This window comes from Schistocerca piceifrons, chromosome 3 (assembly GCF_021461385.2).
Source record: "Schistocerca piceifrons isolate TAMUIC-IGC-003096 chromosome 3, iqSchPice1.1, whole genome shotgun sequence".
Classification (NCBI taxonomy): Eukaryota; Metazoa; Arthropoda; class Insecta; order Orthoptera; family Acrididae; genus Schistocerca; species Schistocerca piceifrons.
In genome coordinates this window covers 707,909,658-707,921,312 of record NC_060140.1, presented here as the reverse complement: position 1 = coordinate 707,921,312, position 11,655 = coordinate 707,909,658, and the positions used below count along the sequence as shown (strand labels likewise).

General features: G+C 45.4%; 1 pseudogene; it reads right to left on the bottom strand.

Annotated features, from left to right (window-relative positions):
• Positions 1–5,601: 5,601 nt before the first annotated feature.
• Positions 5,602–5,735, bottom strand: LOC124790902 (annotated as a pseudogene).
• Positions 5,736–11,655: the final 5,920 nt, after the last annotated feature.

Here is an 11,655-nt window from a genome sequence, read left to right as displayed (position 1 = left end):
TGCAGGCTGAATGGTGCAAGGAAGATATGAGTGAAAGAAAGCCTTGCTGATCGTCGGGAGGACTTACTGTCTTTCCCAGGCTTCGGCACCGCACTAAAGTCGCATGGTTCCAAGTTTGAGCATAATGCTTCTGGGTGAGGATGACGCTGAATGACGTCGTGACTTAGGTAACAGCTCCCTATGGCAGAACTCTGAGACCTCGGTCCACGATGTTATCGTGCCCGTGACCTTTGATAGTCGGAAGACGTCGCAGATGACCCCGCACGTCACTCTCAGTGGCCGTCCTCACTGCATCGGCAAACAAAACCAAAAACCATGCCGAACCGAGTAATCTGCGAAAATGCTGCAGCTGGATGAGGCTAACCCGGACGACTTCTTAAGCCATCTAACCACCATCAACGATTTGTAGGTGTATGACTACGACCCTGAAACAAAAGAGCGAAGCAGCGCCGGAAAAGGAAAAAACCCCTACAAAATCGGGCAAGGTGATCTTTTTGGACTATTGTGCTATGGAGCTAACATATTATGCTCTTAAAGGGCAAGCCTTCACCCATGCGTATCACCGAAATCTCCTGACGAAGTTCACGGAGTGGGTGAAGGCAAAGTGTTATGGGAAACTGTCCAAGAGGGTATTTTTGTTCCGCGGAAACGCCCTAGCTCATTCTGCATAACGCACATTCTCATATACTGTCCTTTTGGGACATCGAATTTTGCCTAACCGCTCTTATTCTCCTTACGTGGGACCCGGTTATTTTTATCCTCTGTTCTCGGATGAAGGAACTACTGCGTAGCAGGCGTTTCCGTAAAGAAGACGATGCGATTTGAGGACTGGAACGTTTGCTGAACAGCCTGACTTCTACAGCCTAGGTCTCCGCCAAGTTACCCGTCATTGGGAAAAACGTGGCACATTGGAGGGTGAATATGCAGAGTATGACCAACACCATTTACTTAGTCTAATCGTCACAGGTTGATTTCTTCGAGTTAATAATGCAAACTTGATGACTAACCCTCGCATAGCAAGACACCGTATGGCGCAGGCGAAGGGTGCGCTGTACCACCATCAGCCATTTCCTTTTCTGTTCCATTCATAAACAGAGCGAGGAGAAAAAGACTATCTACATACCTCCGAACGTGCCCTAATTTACCTCATGTTCGTGGTCTTTTCGCAAAATGTACTTTGTCGGCAGTACAAACGTTTTTCAATCAGCTTCAAATGCTGGTTCCCTAGATTTGGTCAGCAGTGTTCCGCAAAAAGACCGTTGTCTTCTCTCCATATCTTCCCATTTCAGTTCACGAGGCGTCTCTGTAACATTAGCGTGATGATCGAATTTACTATAAAAAGGTAGTAGCACGATTCTTAATTGCTTCGGCGTCTTCCTTTAATCCGGCTTGGTGGGATCCCAAACACTCGAGCACTACTCAAGAATGGAACGCACTAGTGCCCCATACGAGTCACCTCTACGGATGAGTTACACTTTCCCAAAATTCTCCCAATATACCGAAGTCGACCATTTACCTTCCCTACTAAAACCCTTACGTACTCGTTCCATTTCACATCGTTTTGCAACATTAGCCCTAGATACAGTGTGAGTCAGGAGGAAAGATACATGTCGTCAGGCGGGCATAAAATTCCATAAGACATCATATTAACAAAGGAATATCCTCCAAGTACTCTGGTGATACATTTTGAAGTAAATTAAGATAACATACTCCATTAAGGTTGTTATCTAAAGCAAATGCCGCCGAAAATTTGTTTCCACAGTAGCACACCGATTTTTATCTACCCACACCTGGGAGTTGCACATGTTATTGTTTCCGTTGCCGGTAAATGTTGACTCACCAGTGAAATCAGCGTTCCATACGAATGAACTCAGTACTGGAAAGAGACAACATTGACTATTGTCCAACCAAACACCGCTGCAGCACTTGTTCTGCTGAGCGTAGACCTTGTTTTGGTACACAGAAGATGAAGCACAGGACTGAGATCAGACCCAGAGAAGCTCATTAACTCATTCTAACAGGATGAAAAGAACGTTACAAAGACAATCTTTAGCCAATAATCAAAACACAAGACAATTGCAACGAATAACTGGTGTGGTACAATACTAACATAGAACTGATATAGGTAATAAGTAAAATATAAGAGTGAAGGAACAAGTCTACAACCATCACTAGATGAAATGTTACATGCTTTTCATGCTGTTGATGTGAGTTTCTCTTCCATAAAAGCAGCATAAATGTATTTTGTCATGTTATTCACAAGGTTCTGGCATGTACTTCATTGCAGTGCATGGAAATTTGTACAGTTACTCTTTGACTTGCTTTCTACGGTTAATGTCAGCGCCACCTACTGGCTTTCGCCTACCTCTTTGATAGTTTAATCGCCGCTCTCAGTTTAGCACTCCTTCTATTCCAATAGGCAACGGTACTGTCAAATATGCCTTCAAGAGATGAGATTTGTATTGTATTCAATCTATGTGCTCACTTTCGTGAGCTTTGTACTAAAGTTCGATTTTTATGTAAGTACAATACTAGTTGAAATTTCTGTACTTGCAGTACTTAGATGCATCCTTATGTATATACTTTCTGTTATTAATTTCCTTGAACACTTCATTTCACAGCTTCAGTCTAATGATGGAATTTTGAATCACATAACGCTTAATAAGAAATTGTGCACTCAATACCTTTCAATATTTCATAGTTGTGCCAAATCTGAGTGGTCGGCTGCCTTTACCACGGATGTATTTGTCCATCAAGTAATGGAGGCAAGAGTATTATTCGTTGGGAAGCAAAACACCGCCGAATGTCATTGTGAAGTGAAGCCAGCTGGGCAAGGTACAGCAACAGCTGACGCTGCAATATGCCAGCGGAAGGACGGAAGCGTTTCCTCACTTGCCAGCATGGAAGTGTTTAGAGTACGTGCCTGAAGCCTGAAACAAACATAGTCTGGAGCTCGTAAGTACTCCACCATTACTGTACTAAAATATTCTCTTCTCAGTGTCACAGCCTGCGCCACGAGTCTGTGACTCCCCGAGCGACATCCTGGAATGCAGTACGCGATCTGCTGTTAGCGACTATGGAACAGGACAGCCTGCCCTGATTCACGAAAGCAGCTGCCACCAGAGCACAGGGCCGCCCGCTCGCTGGAAATAGATGTTGTGCATCTGATTCCACTTACTGTCATTTGCTTAGTAACTGTTCCATAACGAAACGCTGCTGTGGAGAAGATAGTTGCCGCCTTTAGGAGAATTAAAGAAACTTTTAAAGAAACGGGAAGTAATTGGGTGAATATCAAGAGCTCAGATGGAAAGCCTGTACTAAGCAAACAAGCAGGCATGAAAGCTGGAAGAAATATATAGAAGCTCCATATAAAAGACACTAAACTGAAAGTAAGACGAACTGCCTGTAGATGAGAAGGTAAATAGGACAGAGGAGAATTTGATAGTGCACTAACAGACCTGAATCGAAACAAGGTACCGGGAGTAGATGGCATTCATTGTGAATTACTTCCTTGGAGAGCCAGCTGTGGCAAAAATATCTTACCAGATTTAATAAGCTATTACTTGGCGAACAGTAACATACTGCATCGTACAACTTATACTATTATATTCATGTATCTTGACCCTAACACATTTAAATATTCAATCATGTAGCATAATTCTGACAAACGTAATGAGACTGATGATTGCCTATTACAATATTAACAATAAGAACATTTCACACACTGATGTCCTGAATAAGATTATAACCAGCATTCGAGGGGCAATTATTTTCTCAAACCGGTCGAGCGGTGTTGTGGTTATGGAAACGGATGATGTAGTTGTCGAGGCCGCGCGGGGTTAGCCGAGCGGTCTCAGGCGCTGCAATCATGGACTGTGCGGCTGGTCCCGGCGGAGGTTCGAGTCCTCCCTCGGGCATGGGTGTGTGTGTGTTTGTGCTTAGGATAATTTAGGTTAAGTAGTGTGTAAGCTTAGGGACTGATGACCTTAGCAGGTAAGTCCCATAAGATTTCACACACATTTGGATTTTTTTTTTTGTTGTCGAGGAAAATGTACACGCGGCACTGTGCCTCTTTTCATTATGATTTATAATTTCTCATAATAAAAAGAAAATTATAGTCTTTGACAGCAATCATATTTCTCATATGTATCAATTCTATAGGACAGAAATTCTTTAAGAGACCACGTGGGACGCATGGTCTCTGGTGACTCGTTACAGCGTACTTGCTTTTGGTTTTATTTTTTATCCCATGTATCTTCGCATTGCAATGAAAATATCTGCATAATAATATAAATGTCAATTGTATGCGATGGGTGTCGTTTTTGGAATCAACTGTGTTGTGTTTCAGTCGCTCTACTTGCTGTTAACAACTTCGCTTTTTGCTCTCAAGCTTGCGCACTGTACTTCTCGGTTCTGTCTCGGCTTTTCTCTACCACAGCAGTAACTGCACGTTGACAGTGAAGCATAGGAGCAGTGCGGATAGATTTACTGGTGAAGAATTTGCCCTGTAGGGGTGCACTGAATGAATGAAAGCGGAACGAGGGTGGTATGCTGAGCATCTCGCGCAACGACAGCAACTACATCAGTAACTTTCGTATTTGTACGTAGGCGCCTGCGAGAAACTGAATCCTTCCATGACAGTAGTTCTTCGTAGCGAAATTTTTGAAGAATTTATTCGCTATTTCATATTAGAGTGATTCCATTTCACAGGCTTTTCCTTGCTGAGAAGGTATGTAAACATAAACGAAGTTGGCCGGCCAGAGTGGCCGAGCGACTCTAGGCGCTACAGTCTGGAACCGCACGACCGCTACGATAGCAGGCTCGAATCCTGCCTCGGGCATGGATGTGTGAGATGTCCTTAGGTTACTTAGGTTTAAGTAGTTCTAAGTTCTAGGGGACTGATGACCTCAGAAGTTAAGTCCCATAGTACTCAGAGCCATTTGAACCATAAACGAAGTTAATTGGAGTAACAAACTGAATCAACCGCAATTACATTATAAACATTTCCTGGTAGATTAAGAGTGTGTGCCGGAGCGGGGCACGAACTTCCAACCTTTGTCTTTCGCTGGGAAGTGTTCTATTAATTTTTTTCCTCTCGTTTCCTCTTACAGCCTATCCTGTTTCTCCCCGGGACTGCCTTCTATGTCAAACTTCTCGTGCTATGTTCCTTAACGTTTTGTTAAAGCGTATCCTATAAGATTGGTCTTCAACGTAATATAACATACACGGTTCCTCCTCGAAACAGCAAAAAAGGAATTCCTTTTCAAAACACAAAAGGAATTCCCCTTCAAAATCAAATAAGACTCCTTTTCCATAGCAAAGAGACTCCTAAAGCGAGTAAGATTTCCCTTGTGTATAACAAACAAACTCCTCTTCTAATAGCAACAAGGCTTCTCTTCAGAAATGAACATGGCCTCTCTATTTAAAAGAAACATTATTCTTCAAAAAAAACGAGTTTCTTTATTTAACACAAACCAGTCTCTTCTTTTAGATCAGAGATTCTTTTCTAAGCCAAGCTAGGCTCCTCTTTTAGATCAGCCAACACAACCAACTTCCTCTCTTTAAGCAAACAAATTTCCTCTTCGAGAACAAACAAACTATACCGGAACAACGCGAATTTAGTCCCGGCTACCAAAAATTGGGCGCCCAAGATATTCGCATTTCGGGTAATCGACACTAGTGCAATGAAAGAAAGAGCCTTCATGGCCACTGTGTGCTCTGGGCTAGGCAAGTGTAGCGAGTGAGCTATCCAAGCACGATCAACAAGTCCACACCCCCTGCACAGTCCTACTTCCGGAGAAGAGATAGTGGTGAAACAGGGGTTTAAGGGCCAGTCATCAGTCGTTCTGAATAGCTCACGCGATGGAGTATCTGCCCAGGAAAGGTAAAGACCACAGATTCGAGCATCAATCTTGCACATGGTTTTAATCTGGGGGGACTGAAATCAGTGCGCACTCAGCTGCAGAGCGAAAATTCATTCAGGAAGCAATCCACTAGTCTGTAGCTAAGTTATTTCTCAGAAATATCCTTTCTTCCAGCAGTACTGGTGTCCCAAAGAACGTATGTGAAGTTGGGAAAATAGGGAAAGAGGTAATAGCACAATTATAGCTGTGAGAAGGGTCTGAGTTGTGCTTACGTAGCTAAGTAGGCGGAGCACATGCCTGCGAAGAGCAAATGAACAGCAATCAGTCGCAATTATGTTTGTTGCGTATCTAGATTTCGATTATTGTGTGGCCATTTGAGTGCAGTAAATGTAATTGTCCCAAACGGACAAATCATGTCAGAGGTTGAGTTCCCTGTAGAATCAAACCAGGCAAATAACTCTGGTTTGAGTTCTGGTCCGCCATACAGTCTTAATCAGCTAGGAATTTTCACATCGGTGCACACTGCGCTGCAGGGTGAAAATTCATTCTGGTATAAATAACCTACACTACCACATTGTAATGAAATTTTCACTGCCAATATTTAGCCGGGCAAGGGCAGGAAAGGTGGTGGCGTAAAGCTTCTGATCACCAGTCTTTACACCAATTCCATACCTCTCCGCAGCGTCTCTTGAATTGAAGGCACTTAACACTGTTAATGGTGATCCATCTGTCGAGTGGGAACGTTGAGTTCGGCGGCGCCTTGGTGCTATTCGAGAGAAGTAGGCTGTGTATCAGCACCAGGTTTCATCCTCTCCTTTCATCATCATACAGCACACTTACTACACTTATCTATATAAATACGCATAGACTATATGATAATAAGTATCCGGACATTAATACTGGGGTACGTCCACCCTTCGCCTTAATGACGACTTGAGCTCTACTGGAGACACCGTTAATGAATCTCTGGGTGCCTGTGGAGGAATGGCAGTCCATTCTACCTGTAGAGTCGAACCAGAGGAGGACCCTCGAGTCCGGATGGAAGCTGGCGAAATAACACATCCAATAGGCGCCCCGTTTGGTTCAGATCAGTACTCTGTGTAGCCAGCTCATTTCGGGAATGTTATTGTTCACGAACCATTGGTTCACAGATGCTGCTTTAGGACAGGTTATATTATAATACTGATACAATCATCGTCTCCAAACTGTTCCTCTACTCTCCGCAGCATGCAATGCTGTAAGATGTTTGATTTTCAAGTGCGATAAGGGGACATCACATTAATCACGAAAAATAGAGCTTAACACCACCTCCTCTGTAGCTCGCTGTTAGTATTACACATGATGGCAGATAACTTTCTCCAGCAATTCGCCAAATTTTCATCTAATTGCCGGAAGGTTAGAGCATTATTCATGACTTCGAATCACTCGTTTCCAGTGGCGTAGGCTAGCACTGACTACGGAAGTGTGTGGCTTCTGAGGAGCTGCTCGACTATCGTGCCGCATTCTTTGTAACTCTCTATGCTCAATCACTGTACTAGTTCTGGCAGCTTCCTGGAGCATCAGATTGACTTCTTCCTGCTGATTTGATAAGATTTATTACAATCACCCTCCGTAACCCTCGACCTCCTCTGAAGGTCGATGTACGAAGTTTGCCTGGTCTTGGTTTAGTCGTGATTCGTCCTTCTCGCTTCCACTTCGCAGTGATATGACCAGCAGTATTTGTGCAGCTTTAGAAGGATCTAAATGTCCCTGATCGACCTGGTACTCAGCTAACATCCAGTGACTAGTTCACTTTCGAAGTAACTGAGCTCCCCTGACCTTAAATATTTTTTAAATATTATTTATTGTGCAGAAGGGGTACAAAGCTGTATCACTTTTCAACATAATCTCCCCGACGCTCAATGCAAGTCGTCCAACGCTTACAAAGTGCATAAAGTCCTTTAGAAAAAAATTCTTTCGGTAGTCCGCGCAACCACTCGTGCACCGCGTGGTGAACCTCTTCATCAGAACGGAACTTCTTTCCTCCCATTGCGTCTTTGAGCGGTACAAACATATGGAAATCACTTGGGGCAAGATGTGCTGAGTATGGTGGATGAGTAGGCCACTCAAAATGCAGGTCTGTGATTCTTGCAACTGTTGTACGGGCAATGTGGGGCCTTGCATTTTCATGTTGCAAAAGGATACCTGCTGACAGCAATCCACGTCGCTTTGATTTGATTGCAGGCCGCAGATGATTTTTTATGAGATCTGTGTATGATGCACTGCTGACAGTGGTCCCTCTAGGCATCTAATGCTCCAAACTGACGCCTTTTTCGTCCCAAAAGAGTGTCAGCATAACCTTCCCTGCTGATGGTTCTGTTCGAAATTTCTTTGGTTTTGGTGATGAGGAATGGCGCCATTCCTTGCTCGCTCTCTTCGTTTCCGGTTGGTGGAAGTGAAACCAGGTTTCTTCCCCAGTAATGATTCTTGCAAGGAAGCCATCACCTTCTCGTTCAACACGTCCGTCTCTCATTTCCGGAGTCAGCTACCGTAGAAGCCATTTTGCAGACACTTTGTGAATATGGAGCGCATCATGCACAGTGTGGTGTGCTGACCCATGACTAATCTGTAAACATGCTACAATGTCATTCAGTGTCACTCGGCGGTTCTCCTTCACTATGGCTTCAACTGCTGCAATGTTCTGTGGGGCCGCAACTCGTTGTGCGTCACCTGGACGAGGAGCATTTTCCACTGAAGTCACACCATTTGCGAACTTCCTACTCCATTTGTAGACTTGCTGCTGCGACAAACATGCATCACCGTACTGAACCTTCATTCGTCGATGAATTTCAATAGGTTTCACACCTTCACTACGCGAAAACCGAATAACAGAACGCTGTTCTTCCCTGGTGCAAGTCGCAAGTGGGGCGGCCATCTTTATACTGATACTGCGACGGTATGTGCGCATCTGCACTATGCTGCCACCTACCGGCCATTCTGCACGCTGTTTGTGGCATGCTTACCAACTTACAGGATAACGGGGTGAAATTTCGATTTGTTATTACAAATTTCAGGTTATCATTTGACTCATCCTCGTATTTTGCTGTTACTGCTTGTCTACTGACTACACAGTACTCCTCGCTTCCTGTAATACTGGCTCGTCCTCATTTCCTGATTTCTAGTGGTCAATTTTGCATTACACAGAGGCGTACGAATACTTTACACATCTGTTAGGAGAGGGCCCGATGGTGTGGGCGGACAACACCCTTTCCGGTAGGCGGCTGCACCCAATGCTGGCGATTCCCTATTCAACAACACATACGACAGTTTTTTACCCTCAGAGACGGATTGTTGGTCTCGTACGTAACCACTGTGACCCGTCCCAGTTGCAGACTGATTCCGGAGAACATCGCTATGGTCGTTAGTTTTTGAAGCGGCTTCTCTCGGACCTGTCGGGCGTCAAGATATTCAGCGACACAAATCCTAAAACTGTGAAAAATAAAGGAAACGCCCAGCGCGGGTCATTACGCCGGTCCTTCCACTTAGGAATAACTCACGAGGCAAATGGAACTGCCGACGCGAGGCAGGCTGGGCCGGGCCGGGTCCGCGCTCGAGCGCCGCCCGCTTCCCAATTACCGCCGGCTGCGGCAGCGGCAGCGGCAGCGACGTCACGGCCGGTGCCAGGGCGTGGCCGGCGACCGGCCGCTCTCCAGGGCTGGCTGGCTGGCTGGCTGGCTGTGTCCAGCGCCGAGTGGCGCCAGCGCTTCCGCCGGCCCCTCTGAGGCGCGCCGCGTCTCGTAAATTCCTCGCCTCGGGCCTCCCACGAGGTACCGGGGAAATCGTAAAGCCTTCCGCCCCACGCAGTCGTCAAACTGCCGTCGCGGCCTTCACATCCGTGTAAGGAGGAATCCGCGGTACGTGGCAAGAGTATTTTCTCCGTGCACGTATAAGTAATGTCTGGCAAAAATATCATGGAGTGGTTTTTATATAGTAACCTCAGCGACCGGAATATGATCTTCACTTTTAAGGGCTTCTCCACTCTTCAGCATTTGCCCAGCATCCACAGTCGTGGCAGCCTTCCTCTTTCAGATCTTTCTCCCTCATCATTCCAGTTATTCTCACTCCCCATGTTAATCTCGACCGTCCACGCTCCCTCCGTCAGAGCGGCGACCATTCCAGGATTACGTTTGGCCACCGTCCCTGCTCCATTTGTCGTACATGGCCATACCATTGAAGAGCTCTATTCTCAATTCTTTGCACGACCGGTTCTTCCACACTCTCCCTAATTTCCTCAATTCGTCTCCGCTGTGTTCCGGATATCTTGGCTGCCCTCCTTATTTCGCTTCTCTGCCGCTCCACCAGGATTCATCGTCCTGCATCATATCTTAGCATACTGTTTGCAGAATCCTCTTCCTCGTTTCTTTTGATATTGACCGCCTTCACAGCACCCCATTTAGCATTTTGATTGCTCCTCTCGCCTGCTGGATCATGCGTTTCACTTCTGCTTCACAGCTTCCCAAGGAATGAATAATCAGGCCGGCCGGAGTGGCCGAGCGGTTCTAAGCGCTTCAGTCCAAAACCGCGCGACCGCTACGGTCGCAGGTTCGAATCCTGCCTCGGGCATGGATGTGTGTGCTGTCCTTAGGTTAGTTGGGTTTAAGTAGTTCTAAGTTCTAGGGGACTGATGACCTCAGATGTTAAGTCCTATAGTGCTCAGAGCCATCTGAACCATTTTCCTCCAACTACCAGATATTCTGTTCCGATCATATTTATTCTAAGGCCGCTTTATTCAAAGGCTTCCATTAACTTCTTTATCATAAATTTGACAAGCCTTCTACTTTGTGCTATCATTACCTGATAGCTGAAGTGTATTCCAGCAAAGGTTCTGTATTACCTAATATACTGCTTTTGTTGCAGCTCTCTATTACGTGGTCAAAATGCTTTTTCCCCTGTCCAGTATATATAGGTTGTACCGTGGGTGCGGTATTGCTAGCCGTTTTCAGCTTCCTTATCATCCTCCGTGCCTCTGGCGATCTTCTATTTCCAACCAAATGCTCTGTTTCCCCATACATTCTTTTTCATTCCTCTTCCTTACAGTCTGTAGTTAAATTCGTAACCCTGTATTTATATACAAGTACACGTACCGAGAGTTCCGGAACCTGCACAGAAAACAGAAAATTGGAATAGAGATCAACATAAACATCATTTCAACCCTTTTTTTTTTTAGGGAAACCACACATTGCATGTTGCACAACCATAAAGCAAGACTTTCAGGGATGGTGGTCCAGACTGCTGTACACACCGATACCTTTAATACCCAGTAGCACGTCCTCTTGAATTGATGCATACCTGTATTCGTCGTGGCATACTATCCACAAACTCATCAAGGCACTGTTGGTCCAGATTGTCACACTCCTCAACGGCTATTATTCGGCGTAGATCTCTCAGAGTGGTTGGTGAGTCACATCTTCCATAAACAGCCATTTTCAATCTATCCTAGGCATGTTCGATAGGGTTTATGCCTGGAGAACATGCTGGCCACTCTAGTCTATATCGTTATCCTGAAGGAAGTCATTCACAAGATGTGCACGATGGGGAACACGAATCGTCTTCCATGAAGACGAATGCCTCTCCAATATGCTGCCAATATGGTTGCACTATCGGTCGGAGGATTTCACTCACGTATCGCACAGCCCTTACGGCGCCTTCCATGACCACTAGCGGCATACGTCGGTCCCACATAATGCCACCCCAAAACAGCAGGGAATCTCCACCTTGCTGCACTCGCTGGACAGTGAGTCTAAGGCGTTCC